At 48.4% G+C, this 25,389-nt stretch overlaps 1 protein-coding gene, 1 long non-coding RNA gene and 1 other non-coding gene across 3 annotated transcripts in view; all 3 read left to right on the forward strand.

Annotated features, from left to right (window-relative positions):
- SLC24A3 (solute carrier family 24 member 3) overlaps window positions 1-25,389 on the forward strand; it is a 422,796-nt gene that overhangs the window by 88,886 nt on the left and 308,521 nt on the right. The window lies entirely within an intron of this gene.
- On the forward strand, window positions 619-20,755 carry LOC122681226. Its single transcript, XR_006336912.1, has 3 exons — window positions 619-629; window positions 16,108-16,116; window positions 17,076-20,755. It is a non-coding gene; the product is annotated as an uncharacterized LOC122681226 (long non-coding RNA).
- Window positions 16,781-16,868, forward strand: LOC122682335. The gene has a single exon (XR_006337349.1). It is a non-coding gene; the product is annotated as a small nucleolar RNA SNORD86 (small nucleolar RNA).

Consider the following 25,389-nt stretch of genomic DNA (forward strand, 5'->3'; position numbering starts at 1 on the left):
CAGTAGAATAGTCACCCCAGGAAGCTCCCCGAGGGCAGGCCTTCTTCTGGCATTTCCTGCACCTTCTCCAGGCCTTGGCACAGAGTGGGTTTGGGTTAGATGTTTGGGGGATGGGTGGATGGACAGCATGCCTGTCTTTGGAGGACATGAGAGCCCCACGTCAATGATGGTTCCCAGATGGGCTGGGTCAGCTCTGTGGATGAGGGCGGGCCTTCCGCCCTGTGTCCTCCTGCTCCCAGACTCATAGAGCTAATTAAAATAAAACAAATAGTAACACTTGCCTGAAAAATAGGTACCGCCTGGAACATATTAAAAATGATTTCCATTTTCCAGCAATCTGGCCTAGTTTGGAAAACAAACCTGGGGGAGGGGCTTCCCTGAGCCACCAAACTTAGAAAACAGGCTCATTGTTGGCGAGACTGGACACTTTCACATCAAAACCTCTGAGAGCTGCAGGAAATAACCTGCTTAAGTTCATTTAAGCCCACATTTCCCAAAACAGTTGGGCAGCAGAACCCCTTTCTGGTAATTTTGGTTAACTTCCTTGGAGTCCAGAATTCCAAGGGAAAAAGCACCTGGGGAAATCCCATCCAGGTGAATGTGAATTATGTTGCCAGTTGTGCTTTTCCGTTTAAGACTTACAGTTCCAACTATTTTCAAAGCCAAAGTCAGGTTGTGGTCCTTTGAAAAGTCTCATTCTGGGAAACTGATTAAAATTGACAGAGGTGCAGGTCTTGAGTGCCCAGGGATCCTCTGAACCAAACAGACATCTGTTCTGACCAAGTGGATGCTGGGTTGCTTTTGGTGTGTGCATGCTCAGTCATGTCCAACTCTTTGGAACCCCCATGGACTGTAGCCCATCAGGCTTCTCTCTGTCCATGGGATTCTCCAGGCAAGAATGCTGGAGCAGGTTGCCATGTTCTCCTCCAGGGGATCTTCCCAACTCAGGGGTTGAACAAATGTCTCCTATGGCTCCCGCATACTACTGAGTCATGTGGTTAACTTATCCTAATTCAGCACAAGAATATTTGCATTTTTCTTGTTCCTGATTTTCATGGAAACAAAGAAATTTTGAAAGTGAAATGTTATCATTTTTGTTTGTCATTATTGTCCCCTAATATCTACATGACGTAGACCTCCCTCCATAGAGGTATAAAAGAGGGACCTTGGGAAACAGACGGGGGCTTCCTAGGTGGATGAGTGCCTGGTCAGTTCTCTTCCTTTCAAACTGGCTGTGGCTTAAATTGTGGATGGAGCATGTTAAGCATATTTTCCTTGCACGCTGTGAGATTTCCTGATGGACTTTATTTGTTGAAAGGAGAAGGTCTCTTCGAGGCGTGTTGGCCAACCTGATGTTACCACGTCCTTGACTTTTTGTTTCTTCAGTTCCATGGGCTATAAGTGTTGCCCCAGTCACCCTTGCAAAAAAGAAAGCTCCTCCTCTGAGTGGCTGTGGCTTTGTTCGAAATTGCTGAAGGCTAAAGACACACTTGGAGTTCAGCTTTGCAGTCTCCCGACCACCAGTGAGAGGAGGTGACATCTATGGTTTCTTCCAAAAGCAGATGTTGAAGCCCCAATTGGCTGAGGGCTTGTCAGTATAGATTTTTCCCTACAAACCTTTGTGGAGCTAGTTTTTTATTAAAATGTCTGAAATCATCTGTGCCTTTTGGAATATGGAGTGGAAAAATACGAAACTGGGCTACAATACGCTCTTGATTTCATTGTGAAGGTGCCCATGTCATGACCTAAGTTTTTCAAGCCTTTAACATCTAGAAACGCAACAAATGTCTATTAAATACAGTGAATGAACTAAATGAAACATTCCCTCAAACCCCAGACCATTAAAGAAAAGGCGATAAACATTTGATTGATATCCTTCTAAAGTAAATTCCATGCATGCTTGCCTTCTGAGACCCAATGCACTGAACCTAGGTTGAACTTTCTCCTAATAAACTGGGGCCCTCCTTTTGTTGAGCAAAGAACATAAACTTTGGTGGTTTTGTTGTTCAGTCACTAAGTCGTGTCCGACTCTCTGCAACTCCGTGGACTGCAGCATGCCAGGCTCCTCTGTCGTCCACTGTCTCCTGCAATTTGCTCAAATTCATGTCCTAGGCAGCATTGTTCTTTGAGGCACTGGACTTTACTTTCACCACCAAACACATCCACAACTGAGCATCATTTCTACTTTGACCCAGCTGCTTCATTCTTTCTGGAGCTATTAGTAATTGCCTGCCACTCTTCCCCAGTAGTATATTGAACACCTTCCAAACTGGGGGCTCACATTCCGGTGTCATATCTTTTTGCCTATTCATACTGTTCATGGGCTTCTTCTGGCGAGAATACTGGAGTGGTTTGCCCTTTTCTCCTCCAGTGACTTAAAATCCGGACACCTCCGTTTTCTAGCTCCAAAACTCGATCGGATTTCCTAATCTCAGAGACTGTCGGCTGTTTCATCTGTCTGGTGAAGGGTCTGAGCCTGTCCAAGCCAGTGATGGTGTTGCTAGTATATTAATGCAAATAAAGGGCCTCACCAGATGACTGGCACACTCTCTAGTCTTTTTCTTCTCAAAATGAAGCCCAAGGATCAACAGCAGCTTCAGCATCTCCTGGGAGTCAGTTTGAAATACAGAGTCTCACACCCAGCTGGGCCCTCTGACTAAGGGTCGCCAGGTGATTCTGTGTGCATCAGAGTCTGAGAAGCGCAGGCCCAGAGCTCCCATCTCCTACTTGGGAGAGAAAGCTCTGAGCCAGCTTTAGGGAATCAAGGGGCTTTCTGGAAGGGGGCAGGGTCCTCAGCCTCCTGAGAAGTGGCCCACCAAAGGAGAGTGGAAACTGGGTCTGGATTCTTCTCCATGTAGGTGGGCTAACTTGAAATGGCCCTTTCTTGTTTATGTACCTGCCGCTCCCAAGCAGATGGAGGGTCATCGTTTGGGGGTGTAGGGACAGGGACACCTCTCCCCCTAGGAGAGCTGGGCTTCCCGCCTGTGTCCTGGGTGCCCTGAGCTCTGGGAAGATCCAGGTCATCCACCAGGTTGGAGTGGGGGCGCAGAGTGTCACCCTCTGGCCGCTACAGCGTCCATCCTCCCGGAGTCCTGACTCTGAACAGCGGGAGAGCCCAACAGGTCATGATGGCCTGAAGCAGAGCTAGGTTCAATGCCAGAGGTGGACCCTGGGGATGGACCTGACCTGCTTGGTCCTGGGGAGCTGGTTCCACCCCTGGTCACCTTATCCAGGAGGCTCGGCATCTAACCGATGATTTTCAGTTTCTTGAACAGATGGGCCCTTGCCTTCACACTGCCCCTTCTAACATCATTCCAGGGGTCGCATGTGATGGTCAGAAGACAGAGGTGTCGGCCTAGCTGGGGGCTCATCGGCCACCAGGGGCTTAGGTCCACCTGGACCCGCTGAATCTGAACATGAGTCTCACACGATCCCGACGATTCCTGAGCACAGGAGAGTTCCACGGGCATCCCGCTGGTGTATGCTCGGCAGACGTTCTGTCTTCCTTTGTTAACCATTGTGTAGCAAATAAAAACCAAGAAGGCTTTGTGTGAGAGCTTGAGGAACAAAGCTCCTCAATTCTGGGCCAGGAATTTCGTGCACCAACTCCTCCCTGCCGGGTCCCAGCTGGGCTGCTCCAGGGCTGACCCTGGTCACCAGGGGAGGAACCAGGCTACTCTGGTCACTTGTTCCCCCCACTCGGCTGCTGCATAGAGCTGTCGCCTGTGTTGCAATCTTGGGGCTGCAGGAGCGTAAACAGAGCGTGATGGCGCAGTCCACATGTTACATAACCGCCCTGGAGGCCTGCTGTCCAGATGTGTGGATGACTGCTCCCTGCCCCTCGTACTACCTGTGTCTTTAGCCAGATTCTGCTTCTCTAGGGGAAAGACAAAGGCCAGCTCCCAGGATGGCCAGTGGGCTTTAAATCTTCTGGGAAAATGCCTTTTTAAAACTCATTCTAAGTTGTGTTTATTTGCTTTCCTGGAGTCTCTCAATTTTTTTTCTATTTTCCCTTTCTTCTTTCCTTCATCAAGAAGCACATTTTAGGGCCATTGGAGCCTCGGTTTTGGTTGCTCACTTGCTTGTGTGAATTTGAGTTCAGATCCTGGAGGACTTTGGACGTGAACCTAAACCCATGTTCAGGGGCCCAGGGCCAGAGGAGAACCAGCCTTGTGTTGGGCAGCTTTTTGACCACAGGGTCCAGCAGTGATTTCTTGCCAGGCAGCGAATCCTTCCAGGACCACAGACAGGAAATGAGGACAAGGAGCTAACACACACACAAGACCCTCCTCCCTGACTCTGGGGCAGGCAGGCTGGTCTTCTGGTGGGGGTGGGGAGATTGAGCCCACAGGTCTCACTCCCTGAAGGTGGGGGCAGGACATCTGACCTCTTCCCTGCAGAGTGATGACTTCTCTGCTGATGGCGTGTGCCTGCCCAGCAGGCTCAGCAGAGGGTCAGGATGATGGCAGAGGCAGGGGAAGAAAGGTTTCCAGGAGGAGGCTTCTTTGAATTGACAAGCATCACCCCTGGGAAGACGATGGCATGCATCCTTGAAGGTGGTCAGGGGGACTAGAGCGGCCTCTTTTGCTTTAGCGACAGCACACAGCTCCCTTCTTGCTGCCCTGGTCAACACAGAACTCATCTTGCAGCATGTCTTTCAAGAGGATGGCTCCAAAGAAAGGCGATTATAGTTGCCCGGGGTAGCCCTTAGCCCATCTGAGGGCATAACTGCCATGCCCTGTCTGTGGCATGAGGACTTTTTTTTCTGATTCTTTCATATGTCGTGCCTAATGAGTACTTTTGCACCCACTTCCTTCTCATGGTCAAATTCACTTTTCAAATACTGGAATAGCAAATGGACATGAGCCTATACTCTAAGAACAGTAAATTCAGAGTAGTGTACTGTCAGGCTGGAAAGTCGCCCTGTGAACCAGAGCACTTGATTACTTTATAAAGGTGACAAGGTTATTTGTGAGTGGTAATGGAGGTGGCCTTAGTTAAGTTGCAGTGTTGGAGGAGTACCCAGGAGGCTGAGACCCAGGGCTCCTTTTTCCCTTCAGCCAAGGGCTCCCCTCCTCCCCCTGATGTGTGCAAGGAATGTTGGCTGACTCCTGGCTGGTGGGCCGGTGGAGAGGAAGGCATTCCAGGAATCCATCCAAAGGTCCAGTTATATGGAAGCCTAGGACAGGTCAAGTATATATAGCTTTATATTTCTATCTTTGGCTCTTTTAAGTTAGAAGAGTCATTTAAGAACACACACTTAGCTTAGATAGTCCAAACAGTATGGAATCCTGTGGAGTAAAAGTTAAATTCCTTTTCACGCACCTGTTACCTCCTCCCCGTGAGCTCCAGGGAGACAGTCATTGCAAACAGGACAGTGACAGGGTGGGTCCTTCAGGATCTCTTTCTGTTCATTTACAAGTGCACACAGAGAAATGATTAAAACATAGGTAGGAACATTTTACACTTTATTTGGCTATTTGCTGAACTGCTACCCCTGATGGGTTTTGTTTTCTTTCGTTTTCTGCTCATCTATTTGTCCAGACCACATGTGACAGGGAAGGGCCTGGGCGAGGTGGTGGTTTTATTTTAGCCATTAACGTGAACAAGGAGATGTCACAAGCTTATAGCATCACACTCAGCATCTCAGAGTCCCACAGGCCACCCTCCGAGCAGGAGGGGAGTCAGAGCCTCCTCAGGAAGAGCTGGGGGGAGGCTGGTGCCCCCCTCACCGGTCTGCCCTGGGGCTCTACACCTGCATGGCCTCAAGTGGGACCCAGGTACCCGAGCGACTCTGGAATGCAGCCCCGTTCTGGGTCAGGGCCTGTCTCAACTCTGAGGCCCGGACTTGCCTCTCTGAGGCCTTTCTTTTCTCAGCTGACTTGACAAGTCAGAGGTTGAGGCTGAACTGAGAGTCTGAGGCGTGTGGTGTTCCAGCTCCTGCGTCTGGTTGGACACGCAGCACCATCTGCCCTCAGAGTCAGTCCTGGGGTTTCGAGCGGCTCTTGAACGTGAACCTTTCCTTCTGCCCTTTCCCAGCTGGTGGCAGGGAGGTGTCTCAGTGACAAGTTTAATCCCCCTGGGGCTTTACAAACTTGCTGGGTGACCTCCCTGCCCCTCGCTGGGAGGGTCTACATTGCAGAGGGTGAGCAGAAGAGAGGGCGGTGCTGGACACGTGGGCTGAGGATACAAGCCCAGGTATTGGGGTGCACGGGGAGGAAACCCCTTCATGTGCGCACTTCCTGATGACGGGCATGAACCCGTCACCCTGTGCATTCATCCGTCATCCAGCTCAGCTTTCTATGGGGTTGGCCAAAAAGTTTGCTTGGCTTTTTCTGTAAGATGTTATGCAGAGGGCCTTCCCTGGTGGCTCAGTGGTAAAGAATCTGCCTGCCAATGCAGGAGACCCCTGTTCGATCCCTGGTCTGGGAAGATTCCACGCAGCAACTAAATAAGCCTGTGAGTCACAACTACTGAGCCTGTGCTCCAGAGACAGGGAGCCGCAACTGCTGAGCCCACGAGCCGCCAATACTGAAGCCCAATCACCCTAGAGCCCATGCTCTGTAACCAGAGAAGCCACCCCAGTGAGAAGCCCGCACACCACAACTAGAGAAAAACCTGTGCAGCAACCAAGACCTAGTACAGCCAAAAATAAATACGTAAATAAAATTATTAAAAAAAAAAATAAGATGGAAAAAAGCCTGAACAAAATTTCTGAACAACCCAGTACAACCGGGCACTGTTGAAGGACGACCGAAGTTTTTGACCTGCAAACTCTCTGCCCCGAGTTTTACTCTGGTTTCTTGTAGGGTCAAAGGTCCCAGGGCTGCAGACAGACAGTCTTCGTTCCAGGGCCAAGGAGGCAGGAAGGGAGCCTGGGCCCGTCCTTAAGCACCTCCCCCGCTGTTCTGGACACTTGAGCGTCCTTTCTCAGTGAGGTCTTCCCTGTCTGCAGGTTGGAGGGAGTGACTGTGGTGGGTTCTTGGCCAAGTAGGCTGCCCAGTCCTCCCACCTCCAGGCATGCTGCCCGTCCCATGGGCTCCAGGATGAGCGCCAGCCAAGGCTTGTCCTAACACAGCCTGGCATTTCCCAGGCTGTGGCCTGTCGGTGTGTCTGGACACAGGCAGAAGGCCACGTCAGACATGAGTTACGCATGGTGTCTGCCCTGTGCAGAAGGACATTCATTTCTTAGAACACTAACTACACTTTTCAGCATAAAGCTGAAGCTCCAAAACTTTGGCCACCTGATGCAAAGAGCCGGCTTAATTAGAAAAGACCCTGATGCTGGGAAAGATTGAGGACAGGAAGAGAAGGGGATGACAGAGGACGAGATGGTTGGATGGCATCACCGACTCAATAGATAGGAGTTTGAGCAAACTCCGGGAGATGGTGAAAGACAGGGAAGCCTGGCATGCTGCAGTCCATGGGGTCACAAAGAGTTAAAGGCGATTTAGCTGCTGAACAACAATGTGGGAAAAAGTGCTAAAGGAGAAATTTGCTTTGATTTTATGGGTTGTGGGGCCAAGCAGGCTGGCGGTCAAGACACCTGCTTTTGTGGTACCTACATCCTGTCCCGGCTGGAGGAGAGCACCTGGGTTGGTTTTTGTCTTTTTGCAAAGATGAGGTCCTTTGCGTCTCTGTGCTCAAACCTGCTCACCACACACCCATATCTGTTTCCTGTACTTTCACTTGTGAAAGGTTGGTGTCCAGTAGGCCTGTTTCCCCCTCTTTTATACCAGACTGGAAATGTTTTAAGTGAGAAATGGAAAGCGGGCTCTGGGCAGCCCTGGTAGGGGCCCCAGTGCTCGTTTTCCAGAGGGTGATGCTCTGAGGACCAGTTGTTGGGAGTGGGGTAAGCATCAGACACTCCCACTCAGGGGCATGGTGGGAGGGTGCGTTGGAGGGACTTTCCACCCAGCACCAAGGGGGAGTCAGTGAAAGGTGGTTGGAAGAGGTGGGGTCATGGGCCCACCCCATATAGTTTGTTGAATGGCTGGGGCCAGATCCTTGACCCGGCAGGGCTGAGGCCTCCCCTGCCTCCTGGCTATCATCAGGACAGGATCTCATGGGAGGGGCCCGGTGCTCACAATTTTATCAAGAACACAGACTGTGTGGACCCAGGGGCTCTGCTGGAGGGTGAGTGGGTAATCACAGCACAAGAATCCACAGTCCTCATGTCCACTGTGCTCACAGGCAGTGGTGTCAGGGTTGCAGCCTCTGCCCACTAGCAGTGCAGCTGGAGAGGGAGAGGTGAGACAGAGGCTCAGGAGCAACCAGAGGCGGTAAGCAGGTCCCCCGAGATTACACGGGCCAAGGAAGGGAGGCTGGAACTGCCTTGGGGGTGTCAGGGCTGGACAACACGAGCGTCTGGTCTCTCGCGAGCGAGGACCGTGGTCCGTTTGACAGGGCGGGGGTTTCCTGTGTCATCTGAGCTGCAGTTCATAAATCACTCAGATGAAAAATCCAATCTTGAGAATGTCCAGCAGGACATTGAGGACCTCTGGGATTAAGTCACGTAGCCGGGAGCTGTAAATCAGCCAGAAGTGAAGTCACCCTGACTCACAGGAGGGGGTGTGACCCCACCTGACGTGGGCCTTGCAGAGGAGACGGTGGGGACAACCTCAGGCTGTCAGGGCTCCTGGCTCTGCTAGCATCGCTTTGAAATGTGGACTTTCCTGGATCCTCCAGGGCTGGTCGGACGCCTCCTGCGTGGCGAACAGGGTTGCCTTGTTCTGTCTCAGTGATGCTTGCGTTTCTCCTCTGCTCCCACGGTGACTCCTCCCTGACCGGCCACGTTTACAGAAAAGAGGCAAAAGGGAAAAGGGGTCTTCAGGGCCGATCAACCCTGCCAGGCCACCGCCCTCCCTACCCTGACCCAAGTGGTAGGAGAGACCTGGGTGCCCTATCTGAGCCACACTGGAGGCCTGCCCACAGCACCTCACTCCTGCAGCCAAGGGGCTGGCTCTCCTCCCTGAGTCACCATGATGGGTTCATGCCCTTTTTGGGGAGGTCTTTTTGCCTTCCCCTTCTTGTCAGGGGCATAGGATTGCTTTGCTGAGGGTGTGGTGTTTACAGGAGGAGCTTCTCAGGCGGCTCTAGTGGTGAAGAACCCGCCTGCTAATACAGGAGACATAAGAGAAACAGGTTCGATCCCTGGGTCAGAAAGATGCCCTGCAGGAGGGCATGGCAACCCACTCCAGTATTCCTGCTTGGAGAATCCCATGGACAGAGGAGCCTGGTGGACTGCAGTCCATGGGGTTGCACAGAGTTGGACACGACTGAATGACTTAGCATGCATGCACGCTGTTTGTAGAACACCTCTCTTCTTTACATTCCCGGGATCTCAGGCAGCTTGGTGGGGGTGTTCAGAGCTGCTCTGGGTTTCAGGGAGCAGGGGTTGCCTGGGTCCTGCCTCTGGCTCTGTCCCTTATCCACTCCGGGCACCTGGCCCCACCCCACCCATTTGCTCCTGCCTTCTTTCCCTGGAGTTGGAGCCCACTTTGCTCCCCTAGTGACGGGCTGAAATGTCGGAGTCTGCGACCCTGGAGCACCTCTTGCCCAGGGTCATGGCTGCACCGCCCTTGGGGGCTGCCCACCAACTCATCTGCTGAGGACACGGCTCTGCTGGCCACCTTAGGGGGAGAGGCTGGCGGTGAGGCTCATGGGGTAATGGGCGGTTGTGCCAGCAGGGCCCCTTCCTGGCCACTTGCAGGGTTGGAGGCCACCACGAGGGGAGAGGAATACCCTGTCTCCAGAAGAGTTAGTCGCTCAGTCATGTCCGACTCTTTGTGACCCCATGGACTGTAGCCCAGCAGGTTCCTCTGTCCATGGAATTCTCCAGGCCAGGATACTGGAGTGGGTTGCCATTTCCATTTTCCAGGGCATCTTCCCAACCCACGGATCGAACCCAAGTCTCCCGCCTTGCAGGCGAACTCCTTACCATCTGAGTCACCAGGGAAGCTTTCAAGGTGGTTTCTTTTCCTTTCTAGAGGCAGCCATGTGCTGGCACACTGACCTTCCCTTTGTGTCCAGCTGTGTCCAGACCTCAGGGGGCAGCCACACAGAGTCCTGGTCTGGAGACGTGGGTGTCCTTACAGCTGTCCCAGCCCCCCCTCCCAATTTGCTATTGAGGTGGTCTCCTTTCCTCTACCTGGCATAGACCTACCAGGTGGTTTCAGGTTTGACCACAACACAGCTCAAGGACCCTGGGTTCCACTGTGTTGCAAGCTCGTGGTGGAGACACTGGGAGGGACAGAATAGCTTCATTCTTCACTGTGTGTGTGTGTGTGTGTGTGTGTGTGTGTGTGTTGTATTGCTAACATGTCTCAAGTCAGCATTTCCCAGCAAAACCGCCTGGCAAGGCAATCAGGGCCTCAGGCTCAGCGCCTTCTGGGACCTGCTTCTGGGAACCTGTTCCTGAGACACGGGTGTGTCTCTAAGGCAGGTGTGGCCTCAGCAGGTCCTCCCACCTCCCCGCCCCCAGCAAACCTGCCCCATTGCAGGTGCTCGCCTGCATCTGTGGATGCCCTGTATGCACCATAGGAAGTGCTGGGATGTGATGCAGAACAAAGTAGATCTTGCCCTGGAAGAACTAGGAGGCCAGAGTGGGGTTTAAAATACTCAACAGTGACAAAGCGCAGCCCTGACAGGTCAGGACTGGCCGCTGAGTCGAATGGAGCCAGAGCCCTGTTCTTATCCTTTGGATTGTGGGGACATGGGGGTGCGGTGCTGGGGGTGCTGAGGGGGCTCAGGGAGGCACGGGGCGGGTGCTGGAGGAGTTTCAGGGAGCAATTATGTACCGGGTGGTACCGAGTGTTTTGATACGTTCACAGTAGGTACATGGGTTCATACTGCGTGTTCAGCCACTTGTGCCCACTTGATGGTGGGTTATGGGTCCTTCCAACTTAAGGGTTGGTGCACCAGGCTCACCAAAGCCATCAGCTCCTCCTATGCTTGGGGCAGGGTGTATCAGTGGGGGATCCCAGAGCTTCATCGCACAGACTCCCAAGTAGGCTCATTCTCCTGGGCCTGCCTCGCTCCTGGGCAGCATCAGGGATGGATTGGGAAAGCAGGGTCCACCCAGCTTGCTCACCTGTAATTACGTTCACTTAAACCTGTCGGCATGTCAAAGCTGCATCTGGAGCCAAATGTGTCTAAAGGCAAGCTGGCCCGGGCATTGCCGACGGCCCAGCCTGTGTTGCAGCCGGTTCTTGCCTTTGTCGAGTCCTGTCCGGCACAGGCAGGTCAAGTTGCAGAGGTGTTGCATATGTGTGTTTTGCGTTCCAGTCAAAACATGGTGATTTACCAACATCACAGGGGCCATATTATGAAATTAACGCGGGGGGTGCCTGCGTGGAGCTTCGAAGATTATTTCCACCTCATTTGAGAGACTGTTACAGAATCGCTGCTGTGAAGCTCCTGGGCTGGGACATCTGCTCATTTTTCTGGGAGGCATGCTGTCCCTCATTTGGCTCATACTGTGGCCCTTCCGCCTGGAGTGAGCTGCTCTTATGGATGCTGAGCATTTCTGGCTCGCTCTGTGTCTGTGTGTGTGATCTCTCTCTGTCTCTACACAAGTGTGTGTGTTTCCTCTGTGTGTTTTCCAGCCCTGCCAAGCAGTTCTCCAGTTCTAAGTGGACACCGCCTGGGTGTCCTGCAGATCTGATCCGATCCTCACACTGTCCACCTGGACACAGCACAGAGCCCACAGGTCACGGGCTCAGTCCATGAGGCTGCCCCCACTTCAGACACAGGTCCCAGGTCCCAGGTGTCACCTGTGCTTCTGACCCACTGGCTATAAATTGGAGCTTTCCACAACCTCCTCCTTGGTTCAGTTAATTTCATAATTTGGCTTATGAAACTCAAGAGACATTTACTTACGTTTCCCAGTTTATTTTAAAGGTTATTATATGCATGAATTATATCTCAGTAAAAAAAAAAAAGTGGGGAAAGGGTATTGTAAAAGGATACAGACACATCCAGATGAAGAGGTACACAGGGGGAGGTCCTGCCCAGAAGCTCTGTCCCCATAGGACTGGGGTGTACCACCCGCCCAGCACATGGACATGTTTACCAACCTGGAAGCTCATCAACTCAACTTGCTGAAGAATTTTGATAGAACTTAATCTGCAGACCTCGCCCTCCCCTTCCCTGAGGTTGGTGAGTGGAATTAAAAGTTCTAGCTCTCTAATCACTGGGTCTTTCTTATGAGTAACACCAGCCTGAGGCTCTCCGGGAACCCCACCTGAGCTCCAAAGGGGCTCCTTAAGAGTAAGAAAACCACTCCCATCACTCAAGAAATTCCAAGAGTTTTAGGAGCATTTTGCCAGTACAGGGTTCAGGACCAAATATTGAACGTACATTATTATTACCTGCACACATATGTGTGTGTGTGTGCGTGTGTTAGTCACTCAGTTGTGTCTGACTCTTTGCAGCCGCACAGACTGTAGCCTGCCAGACTTTTTTGTCCATGGAATTCACAAGGCCAGGAATACTGGAGTGGGTAGCCTTTCCTTTCTCCAGGGCATCTTCCCAACCCAGGGATCAAACTCTGGTCTCCTGCATTACAGGCGGATTCTTAACCAGTTGAGCCACCAGGGAAGCCCAGGAATACTGGAGTGGGTTCAGTTCAGTTCAGTCACTCAGTCGTGTCCTACTCCCTGTGACCCCCTGAACCACAGCATGCCAGGCCTCCCTGTCCGTCACCAACTCCCAGAGTTTACCCAAACTCATGTCCATTGAGTCGGTGATGCCATCCAACCATCTCATCCTCTTTTGGCCCCTTCTCTTCCTACCTTCAATCTTTCCCAGGATCAGGGTCTTTTCAAATGAGTCAGTTCTTCGCATCAGGTGGCCAAAATATTAGAGTTTCAGCTTCAATATCAGTCCTTCCAATGAATATTCAGGACTGATTTCCTTTAGGGTGGACTGGTTGGATCTCCTTGCAGTCCAAGGGACTCTCAAGAGTCTTCTCCAACACCACAGTTCAAAAGCATCAATTCTTCTGCACTCAGCTTTCTTTATAGTCCAACTCTCACATCCATACATGACTACTGGAAAAACCATAGCTTTGGCTAGATGGACCTTTGTTGACAAAGTAATATCTCTGCTTTTTAATATGCTGTCTAGGTTGGTCATAACTTTCCTTCCAAGGAGTAAGCGTCTTTTAATTTCATGACTGCAATCACCATCTGCAGTGATTTTGGAGTCCCCCAAAATAAAATCAGCCACTGTTTCCACTGTTTCCCCATCTATTTGCCATGAACTGATGGGACCAGATGCCATGATCTTAGTTTTCTGAATGTTGAGTTTTAAGCCAACTTTTTCACTCTCCTCTTTCACTTTCATCAAGAGGCTCTTTAATTCCTCTTCACTTTCTGCCATAAGGGTGGTGTCATCTGCATATCTGGGGTTATTGATATTTCTCCCAGCAATCTTGATTCCAGCTTTTGCTTCATCCAGCCCAGCATTTCACATGATGTATTCTACATATAAGTTAAATAAGCAGGGTGACAATATACAGCCTTGATGTACTCCTTTTCTGTTGTTCCATGTCCAGTTCTAACTGTTGCTTCCCGACCTGCATACAGGTTTCTCAAGAGGCGGTCAGGTGGTCTAATATCCCCATCTCTTTCCAAATTTCCCACTGTTTATTGTGATCCACACAGTCAAAGGCTTTGGCATAGTCAGTAAAGCAGAAATAGATGTTTTTCTGGAACTCTCTTGCTTTTTCGATGACCCAGCGAATGTTGACAATTTGATCTCTGGTTCCTCTGCCTTTTCTAAAACCAGCTTGAACATCTGGAAGTTCACAGTTCATGTATTGTTGAAGCCTGGCTTGGAGAATTTTGAGTATTACTTGGCTAGCGTGTGAGATGAGTGCAATTGTGCAGTAGTTTGAGCCTTCTTTGGCATTGTCTTTCTTTGGGATTGGATTGGATCCTCCCTACCCAGGAGTTGAACTGGGATCTCCTGTATTGCAGGCAGATTCTTTACCAACTGAGCTATCAGGGAAGCCCATATATATACATATAAAACATATTTATATGGGAAAATCAGGTAAAAGTATTGCAGACAAACATCATGATCCTTTGTCTCTAAACACTTAGGGCTGATCTCCCCATACATGAGTGCAATACTACTCAAGAAATAGAACAGCCACGTCAGAACCTTTGAAAGCAATACAAATGAAATTTTGAATCAAATTAAGACCTGAATCTCAGAAGCAGGCAAGATGATTAGTAATTTATTGAGCAGACATTTACCAAGTCTCTGGTTTGCACAGGTCGCTGGGCTTGGAAGTAAGGAAGCAGAGGGCAGAGGAAAGCCTGAACTGATAAAGATACTGAAAATATGTGAAGATCAAAAAAGAAAAAATGAAGAAGCTCATGCTGAATGACTTTGGTCTTAGAAAATTGAAAGCCATTTCTATTTCCAGGCTGTCAGATCATTTAGGAATCAATACAGGTCATCTTAAGGAGTAAGATCATCTTATGCCTTGAATCTCCAAGATGTTTGTTACACTTGAATGTGTTTAAAATAACTAAAAGTGTGTCCGAGAACAATGGAGGAAAGATGCTATAGAGTTTTATCTATACCTCATCTTCTTTATCTGTTCCTCTGTCGATTGACAGAGCTTCCCTGGTGGCTCAGAGGTTAAAGCATCTGCCCACAATGCGGGAGACCTAGGTTTGATCCCTGGGTCGGGAAGATCCCCTGGAGAAGGAAATGGCAACCCACTCCAGTATTCTTGCCTGGAGAATCCCGTGGACAGAGGAGCCTGGTAGGCTACAGTCCACGGGGTCGAAGAGTCGGACATGACTGAGCGACTTCACTTCTGTCGATTGACAAGACATTCCAGGTCTTGGCTTTTGTAAACAGTGCTGCAATGAGCACTGTGGTGCATGTATCCTTTCAGATCATGTTTTTCTCCGGTCTGTGCCCAGGAGTGGGATTGCAGGGTCATATGGTAGCTCTGGTTTTAGTTTTTTAAGGAACCTTCATTCAGTTCTCCATAGTGGCTGTACCAATTTACATTCCCACCGACAGTGTGGGGTGGGGGGGAGTTCTTTTCTCCCCACACCTTCTCCGGCAGTTGTTTGTGGATTTTTTGATGATAGCCATTCTAACTGGTGTGAGGTGATAGCCCACTGTAGTTTTGATAACAGCAAAATCTTTTTTGACCCACCTCCTAGAGTAATGAAAAGAGAAACAAAAATAATCAAATGGGTCCGAAATTAAACTAAAAAACTTTTGCACAGCAAAGGAAACCAAAGCCAAAGCAAAGACAAGCCACAGAATGGGAGAAAATATTCTCAAATGAAGCATCCAACAAGGGATTAATCTCCAAAATATACAAACAGCTCATGCAGCTCAATAACAAAAATACAAACAACCCAGTCAAAAAATGGGCCAAAGATCGTCATGGGCATTTCTCCGAGGAATGCATACAGATGGCCAAGAAGCACATGAAAATGTACTCAACATCACTAATTATTGGAGAAATGCAACTCAAAAGTCCAAGGAGGTATCACCTCACGTTGGTCAGAATGGCCATCTCAAAAAGACCACAAATAACAGGTGTTGGTGACAGCATGGAGAAAAGGGAACCCTTCTACACTATTGGTGGAAATGTAAATTGGTACAACTGTTACGGAGAATGGGCTTCCCTGACCCGGGTTCGATCCCTGGGTTGGGAAGATCCCTTGGAGAAGGGAATGGCAACCCACTCTAGTATTCTTGCCTGGAGAATTCCATGGATAGAGGAGCCTGGTGGGCTACAGTCCATGGGGTTGCAAAGAGTGGGACCACGATTAAACGACTAACACTTTCACTTTTATGAATAACAGTATGGAGGTTCCTTAAAAAACTAAAAATAGAGCTACCATGTGAGCCATCACTTTTTTTTTTCCTGATGTTTACATTGCCGCAGTTTTTTTTTGTTTTTTTGTTTTTTTTTAAAGCCAAATGTGTCAGTTTGAATGGACTTTTTGTAACAGAATGACCTGGAGCCATGTTTGACTATACTTGTGCTAACTGGTGGGTTAGCAGGGTAAGCAGGTCAACAACACAGAAGCCTTTGGGTGGTCCAGCCCAGAAATGTTCTAGGACCTGGAGGTTTCACCTAGTGGGGGATTTTTTTTTTTTTTTTGGCAAGGTTGTTTATTTCTTTTACATTGAAGACTTTCTTTGGTCAGGGCATTTCAAGAAGCAGTGGGATCAGGCCTTATAAAGCCAGCAGGACTAGACGGGCATATTCAGGTGACCTCCTACCACAAGGCCAGTAGCATCTTCAGGCTTCTTTGTGGGTGCTTTCATTCTGTATTCTATACCCTGAAGGGTCACCAGGAGAATAACCAGATGCTGAGGCCTAAGGGGAACTTTTCCAACCACTTACCCGTTTTATGGAACCTTCTACCAAAGGGGTGCTGAAAACCACGCTTGCCACTGGAGGAATTAAAATCAGTGCCTCATATGCCAAGAGGGTCGAAAGACTTGCTTTAGCTGGGAAATTGTTCCTTTGCTCTGTTTTAAGAATTATTTTTTATATCTTGGCCAACCATTTGATTGATGTAATTATCATCAACACCATGATTGGCATTCAAACACATCTACTTGGGGACTTCCCTGGCAGTCCAGTGGTTAAGACTTCACTTTCCAATGCAGGGGATATGTGTTGGATCCCTGGTTGGGGAGCTAAGATCCCACATGCTTGTAGCCAAAAAAAACAAAACATAAAGCAGAAGTGATGTAACAAATTCAATGAAGTATTTAAAAAATGGTCCACATAAAAAAAAAAAAAAAAACTCCCTGACTTATACAGGCCTCTGCTATGGGGGTGATGGCCAGTCCTGGTGTCTTGAGTGATTCCCTGGGCCCAGCAAAGGGACCAAGTTTCCAGAGCCTTGAAGACAAGGGGTAACACCCCAAAATACGGACTTATTTTCCACTCTACCTTCATTGGCCGAGCAGCTGCCAAGAACAAAGGTCGCGTCTCCCGACACCTGGCAAACAAATGCAGTATTGCCTCACAAATCGATTGCCTCTCTGAGGTGCCCACCAGTGTTTTTGGGGAGAAGCTTTGAGAACAAGTTGAGGAGCGGCTGTCCTTCTATGAGACTGGAGAGATTCCCCGAAAGAATCTGGATGTCATGAAGGAGGCAATGGTTCAGGCAGAGGAAGTGGCTGCTGAGATTACTAGGAAGCTCGAGAAACAGGAGAAGAAACGCTTGAAGAAGGAAAAGAAAAGGGTGGCTGCAATTGCCCAGGCTTCTTCAGAAAATAGCAGTGCCCCGGAGGAGTGTGAGGAGACAAGTGAAAGACCCAAAAAGATGAAAAAGCAAAAGCCCCAGGAGGCTCTTCAGGAGAATGGAATGGAAGACCCAACTGTCTCTTTTTCCAAACCCCCAAAAAAGAAATCTTTTTCCAAGGAAGAGCTAGTTAGTAGTGATCTTGAAGAGACAGCTGGTACTGGAAGTCTTCCCAAGAGGAAGAAATTTTTTCCCAAAGAGGAAACAGTTACTGACCCGGATGAGTCAGAAAACAAGAGGGTCCCCAAGAAAAAGTGGAAATTGTCCAAGGAGGAGCCACTCAGCAGTGGACCTGAAGAGGCTGCTGCCAGCAAGAGCAGCAGCTCCAAGAAAAAGAAAAAGCTCCGAAAGCTATCCCAGGAAAGTTAGAATGGACAACTTCCTAATGGGACATAACTTACAGAGGTATTCCCCATCCCATCCCCTAGAGCCCAATTAAAAAAAAAAAAAAGCTTAAAAAAGAAGTCTACTAAACTAGGACTGTTTGCTTTTGAGTATGTCGGAGGCAGGACTACCTTACTCACAAGATCTCTGAACGTCAAATGAGACGAGGCACAGCAAGTCCGCATGCGGTGCCTGGTACAGGATCGGAGCTCAGAAAACATCAGTTATGATGACTGAACGTATTTGGTAGCTGTGACGATCTGACCTTAGCACACTTGAGAATAATAAAAAATGCTCGTCCTGAGTCACTGGATGCTTCCTCTCATTTCAGTCATTTGAAAGCTGGCTGTCTGTGGTGGCGGCTGATAAGTTACAAATTGATGTCAGAGGGCTAATTTCACTGCCCTCTCGCCTTGTTAGAGGAGGGGACACCAGCCAGAACACTGCTTTTCTTGGTGCTAAGGCACTCCTCAGATCCATCTAATACTGTCTTTAAGTTGTAATGTTTTCCTTGAGGACTGATAAGATCCACAGTGAGATTGGGTGACAAACATATTATCATATCCAAGGTAAAAACCCTTTGATGTTTACCGTGGGGCACTTTTTTTTTTTAAGTTATTTTATTCAAGTATATCTGATTTACAATGTTGTGTTGGTTTCTGGCGTACAGCAAAGAGATTCAGTTACATATATAATATGTATATGTGTATATATTCTCTTCCATTATGGTTTATCGCAGGGTATCGAATGCAGTTCCCTGTGCTATATAACAGGACCTTGTTGTTTATCCATCATATACATGATAGTTTGCATTTGCTAATCCAAAACTCTTACACCATCCTTTCCCCATTCTCCTCCTCCTTGGCAACCACAAGTCTGTTCTCTATGTGAGTCTGTTTCTGTTCCATGGATAAGTTTATTTGTGTCATATTTTAGATTCCACATATAAGTGATATCACATGATACTTGTCTTTCTTGGTCTGACTCACTTCGTTTAGTATGAGCATCTCTAGGTCCATCCATGTAGCTGCAAAGCCGTTGGATGCATTCTTTGCTCCAGTTGATGGGTGAGTAGTTCTGCTTTTGAGAAAAGGGTTCTTTCTGATTCACCCCGAGAGGTGTTACAGTCCCATAGACCCCAGATTCATGGTCGCAGAGCTCTGTGGTCGCAGCTGCCCTAGTCGTCATCCTCTCCAGATTCCATGCCATGATGATTTGATGTCTCTACCCATCCATTTAATCAGAGAAAATCAAAGCTGTGGGTTCATTAAAGGGCTGCCCTTAGGCTGTGTCTATAGAAGGCCAGTTATGCAGCTGGACATGGGGGGAAGTCAATGATCTTGTTCTCGCAAGCTCTTGAACACAGTCTGATATTTGCATTAATATTGTGACACATGCTGTCCCGGACAGTGTCTCAGACCTTGGATGAATGAGTTCATCCTCCTGGTATGTTCACTTTTCAGTCTTCGCCCTGGCAGTTGACAGCCAAGGAGCACAGCTTTTCAGTTCTGACAGCTGATGGCGGTGAATGGAAGGAGGGATTTTTTTTCTGAGATGATGTCAACTCATTCATAGCCCGGGGTGTCATCTTCTTCAATTCCTAAAATAACTTAGATTATGGCTGAGGACGCCTGGCCACCAGACTGTGTGTGAGGGGATCTTTCCCTCTGGTCATGGTGTCCCCCCGAGTTCTTCCTTCTGCTAAGGTCTGGGAAGCAACAATGGAATACTTGCAAGGAGCAATGGAGGTAGTTTGGGGAAAGATCTACTTAGTGAGAAGTGGGCAGGGCGAGAGGACCAAGAGGACAGGGTGTGCAGTCTGTGGAGTTGCTATAATGAGGGGCCATCACCACCCTGAGCTGGAGGAGGAGAGGAAGGCAGGGCCCCCAGTGCTGTGAGCCATGGAGAGGCAGCTTGACAGGAGCTCGGGGCCAGGAGAGAAACAGGCAGTAAGTGCCCTGGACTCTCTCCTCCCCTCCGTAAGCTCCCGCCAGTGGTCAAATCCCCCTGGGAGCCAGCAGTGGCCCCCAGAAGCCAAGTGTGGCCTTCTGGAGCTCAGAGCAGGGGCTGGGGCCTGGGAACGGTGGGTCAGGAGGAAGAGAGGGAGAATTTCCAGCACCTTCAGTTTTCCTTTATTAAATGCAAAAAGCACAGAACAAAGCTTGTTTCCTTTGTTTTACAGAAATGGATTCTGTGGAAAGCCAGGAAAAATAAATCCAGCCAATAATTACGTTTCTGTTTAGAGATTCATTAAAACTGGACTTTGTACCGAGAGAGAGGTGGCCTGAATGTTTCATGAAGGTTTACTGTTCCCTCCATTTATTTTGATTAACGTTTCTTTATTTCTTCAATTTTATTTTTAAAACATCCTATTACTATTTCATGATACCCAAGTATCAGATCCTTTTGTTCTGTTGTGATTCACACAATGGGAAGAGAGTTTCTGAGGCCCTGCCTATTCATGATGGCTGGAATGGTGGATCTTGGAGATGGTTGTAACCTTCTCCAGCTTTTGAGGGGTTCCTGCTTGCCTCCCTGAGTCCTCCAACTCCGTGGCCAGGCTGGGGAGGGGTGCAGAGGCAGGCGGCTACAGTGGCATTGTCCCCAGGGTCAGGGTATATGGGTCACCAAGAGAAAAACCCATTTTTGTGTCCCTGTGGGAGAGTTCCCCGCGCCGCCCCCCCCAGGTAGGGAAGCCAGTGGGTGGAACACACAAGACAGAGAGGATGTCACAAGATTTGTTACCTGCACAGAACATACGGTTCTGCCTCCATGACTGATCATCCCACTTATATGTATGTGTGTTTAAATTGAAGTATAGTTGATTTTCAGTGTTGTGTTTTTTCAGGTATATAGCAGAGGGGGCAGCTACATGCTGTGGATCCTATCCTGGAGGAAAAATTCTCTAAGGGACGTTATTAAGTCAGTTGACAAAGTTTGAATTTGAACAGTAGATTGGATACAAGAGTTATATCAATGATAAAATTATTGAAATTGTGTGCCTGGATCATGTAAAAGAATGTTTTTATTACTGAAAAATAAGCATTGAAGTATTTAAGGGTGTAGGGCCATGATGTGTGCTATTTACTCTGAAACAGTTCAGAAATAATGAAGAATGGATGGATGGATGGTTGGATGGGTGGATGGATAGGTGGGTGGATGGGTTGGTGGATGGATGGATGGATGGGTGGGTGGGTGGATGGATAATGGCTGGATGGGTGGATGGATGGTGGGTGGATGGATGGATGGATGGATGGATGAGTGGATAGATGTATGGAGTAGATAGATTGATGGATGGAAATAGATGGCTATAAATAGAAATTATATAGCTATAGATAGAATGATGAAGCAATGGGGCAGCAAGGTGAATCTGGATAAAGGGTTTATGGGCATTCAATATACTATTCTCACAATTTTTCTGTAAGTTTGAAATTACTTCTGAAAAGAAAAGTTTAAAAAGCTCCCCTTTTGTTGATGGTTTGATTGATTTATGTAAGATTTATGGAGCACCAGTCAGATTCCCATTTTGCATGCAGTGTGCCAGGCAGACAAGCCCCAAATTCTCATGAAGTGCCTGTTCCTGGGGGAACGTGACGGAATAAAGAAATCTACAAAGAACAAAGTTGCTAAGGAGAAGGGAAGTGGGGGGTAATCAGGTGGTGATAGGGTTAATGGGAGGGATCCCATTTGGTCGGGGTTGTGGGGGGAATGGAAACCTGGTTATGGGAAGGAGTTGGTGCTGTCCCCACCCAGGGAAGAACTTTCTGGATGGAGGGACCGGCCTCTGAAAAGACCCACTCTAGGCCAGAGATCCTTGGGGAACAGAGAAGGACATAGGGGTTGGGGGTGGGACAGGAGGGGTCAGAGCCTTGGGGCACTCAACCACTGGAGGAGTTTATTCTCAATAGGGGAGGAAGCTGATGGAAGGTTGGAAGAATGGAGATGACTTTAATGAATTCGTGTTTCCAAAGATTGCTCTGGCTACCTCCTGGGGTATGAGTTGTAGGGGGACATTGAGCAGGAGAAGAGGCCTGGGGGCCACCTCCATAGCCCCCACCAGGACCAGGAGAGGCAGCCTGGGCTCCCGGCTCTTGTCGGTTCTCCCTGCCCCCATGGGTGTGAACGCCTGTCGGAATAGAGGGTGACTGTATAAGCACACTGTCTCTTTTTTGTCTTTTATACCAAAACATATCTTTAGCGCACTCACTCAATGCCTCTCAGCAACTCTAAAAATTGACCAGAATTCTTTTTCCAACATGACTTTGACACATGCCAAGAATGACAAAAATGCATCTCTCTCCAATTTCTTTTTTTTCGCTCTTGAGCTACTTTCAGGCCTGAGTGTTGGGGAAGAATAAATAGAAACGCAGATCATGGCTAAAGAGGCCCCATTCCACAGGGAGAAAACCTCCCAAAATCTCAGAGGAGTGTCTGAAGGATCACGGGAGCCCCTAAAGGAGGAGGAAGAGGCCGGGGCTGGGGTGGGGGGGGGGGCGTCAGTCCCTCAGGCATCCAGAGGCCTCATGGAGTATTTTATTAAAAGAATTAAAGGCTGTAGTCTTTCTTGTGAATGGGTTCCCACCTCGGCTTCTGCCCTATGCCATCAGCCACCCTCTTCTAGAATCTGGAATCCTGAAGTCTTGGAACCAGGAGAGTTTAGAGAGGACATTCTAAATATCTCCCCAACCCTTTTTTTGCTCCCTGTGTCAGATGAACTGGGTTTTTTCTTTAGCAGCTGGAGGGGCCCAGGGACCGGATGCTGGTGGCTACTGGATGGCTGTTTTGTTGAGGTATGATCCTGCCAGAAAGTGGAAATGAGGGGCCTGGAGAAGTGGTGATTCTTCAGGGTGGGTGGCTCTTGACCTTCACAGGTAGAGCAGTGTGTGTGTGTACGGTGAGCGTGTGCCTCTGTGTATGTGTATCTAGCAGGTAGGCGGATGCACCTTGGGATGCCGGATGTTTCTGGAAAGATATTTTTATCGGTGACATCAATAGTCCTAGTCAGGTGTTTTGATGGTCATAGAGAGAGGTGCCTTTTATCTTGTCTCTGGGCTGGTTTTCTTGCTCTGCAGCACCACTCCCCCACAACCAGGGCATTCAAACCAGGGTCTGTGAAGCAGTTTCTGGTGGGGCTCGTGTGTATGCGTCCTCAGTCACTTCACTCACGTCTGATTCTTTGCAACCCTGTGGACTGTAGCCCGCCAGGCTCCTTTATCCGTGGGATTCTACAGGCAAGAATTTTACTGGAGTGGGTTATCATGCCCTTCTCCAGGAGATCTTCCCAATTCAGGGATTGAAACCATGTCTCTTACATCTCCTGCATTGGCAGGTGGGTTCTTTACCACTAGAACCACCTGGGAAGCCTGATGGGAGCTTGAATGGACCCCAAATGGATGCTGTGTGTGTGTGTCTGTGGAGAGGTGGGGGACTTGGCCTGTTACAAAGTGAGAAGAAGAAGGAATGATTCCACCGAAGTGGTTTGTGGCATCAGTAAGAATCAGAGAACTCGGAAGGAATGGAATTTTTTAAAAAGAGCCAACTTGTATGTGTGAATTTCCATTTTGTTGAGCAAACAAAATGCTACTGAGTCTGGTCTTGCTAATTTTTAATTTTTTTGCCTTGTAAATAGATGAATCGATCATTGAAGGTGGTAATTTGAGGAAAATGGAAGGGAAGAAAGCAATGCTGGCGTAACTGTTGCCTGCTTGTTGTACCTCTTCAGGGGTAGTAAATGACCCTCTAGTGAACACAGCTTTGATTTTGGATGTAGTCGCAAGGCCGTCGAGCAGGAATAACGTGTGGGATCTCACTCCCTGTTACCACTTATGGTGAATGAAGACAACAAAAGTAATGGTTGCCACAACCCTGTGAATGCACTGTTGTCTCTCGGTGTCTGATAGGGATGGGTTCCAGGACCTGCCTTGGGGACCAAAATCTGCAGATGCTCAAGTCCTGGGTATAAAACAATGTAGTGTTTGCATATAACCTATGCACATGAGTCTGTGGGTGCAGAACTGTATTAAAAAGGTTGACTTGCACATTTTAAATAGGTGGATTGTATGAGATGTGAACTGTATTTGAATAAAGCTGTGAGGGGGAAAAAAAGACAACAAAAGAAAAATAGACGTGTTTGGCATGAAGAAATTAAGTTTTTAAGAGTCAAGGAGATAGCACACACACACAGATTCTCTTCCATGTGATCCAGTCCACTTATTGTAAAGATTTGATATTGGGTGAAAGATCCTTGAGCCGGACTCTGGGGACAGTTTCCAGAACCAGGGACTTACTGTGTTCGGTTTCTCAATGGAGTCAAATGTCCTTGGAAGGTGGTTTGTTTTTTGGAAACAGTTAAAAATAATTCAAAGGTAGGTTTGGTGATTGAGTCATCAAGCTGAGAAATACCAACACTTTTATAAAATAAAAAATAAAAAAAGTTCTATGGAGTAAGAGCAATTATTTTCTTTTGGGAGATCCCATAGCCTGACTCCTAAGGCTAGGGCTCAGCAAAATACCCCTGTTTTTGTAAGTAAAATTTTACCAGACGCAGCCACGCCCAATCGTGTATGTGTTCTCCATGGCTGCTCTTTTGGTTCAAGGACACATTCAAGACCATGTGGCCTGCAAAGCCTAAAATATTTACTGCCTGGCCCTTTATAGGAAGAGTTTTCTGGACCCTGACTTCCATTCTTCTTTTGACTTTTTTGAACGGGAGAAAAATCTTCCTGTTGGCATGGGGAGCAGTTCAAGGAGCCTGTGCTTGTCCGTCCACCGCCCTCTCTTGGCCTGGGGGAAGCTGGTGAAACCTCCAATATATATATGAACTTGATACATGATCCCACTGCAACCTTTTCAACCCCAGCACATCGCCGTTAATGAATTACAGAGACAGAACTTCCGAGGCACACTCTGTAAGCATGTGAGGTCGAGGCAAGTTGGCCTTGGGGTCGCAGGTTGGATCTGCCACTTAGTGTGTGGCCTTGGGCCAGCTGGCCCCTCCGAGTCTCTGTTTCTCATGAACAGGAGAATGTTACATCACAGTCCTTGTGTGTGGCAGTCCAGAGAACTTTGCAGGGAGGATTAAATAAAAAAATGGACTCCCAGGGCCTCACACATAGTAAAAGTCCATAAATGGGAGTTCTTCTTGAAGCAGCATATTTTAGTAAATAAGATGATGGCCTTGGAGAAATGGCTTGCTCAGAACAAGTTCATATCTGCCATGGGAGTGTCTTGGGAAAGTAGTCTTCCTTCGTCCTTTGGGAACCCTGTTGTGTCTGTTAGCTACAGCTGTGTAACAGGACACCCTGAAATTCAAGTGTTTAAAATAATAAGCATTTACTGCGGCTCCTGAATCCAGGGGTCAGCTGGGTGGTGATGCTGATCTGGGTCAGGCTCACCTGATGTCAGCTGAGTTGGTTCCTGAGCCTGTGGTCATCTGATGGTAGCTGGGAGGTGGCTAGATTGGGTGGTCTCATGTGTTTTGAATGTCATTACTACCACATTCTCTTGGCCAGATTAGATCCCAAGAACAGCCCAAATTCAAAGAATAGCTGTCCCCAGAAATGGAATGAGCTGAAGAATTTGATTGCAAGGATCATGGACAGGGATAAATGAAGAGCTGGGGACATTTTGTAATTGATCACATTGGCTTCTTCACCAGGATGGTAAAAAGTTCAATCAAGAAATCACAGACATCATG

Source organism: Cervus elaphus, chromosome 23, assembly GCF_910594005.1.
Source record: "Cervus elaphus chromosome 23, mCerEla1.1, whole genome shotgun sequence".
Lineage (NCBI taxonomy): Eukaryota > Metazoa > Chordata > Mammalia > Artiodactyla > Cervidae > Cervus > Cervus elaphus.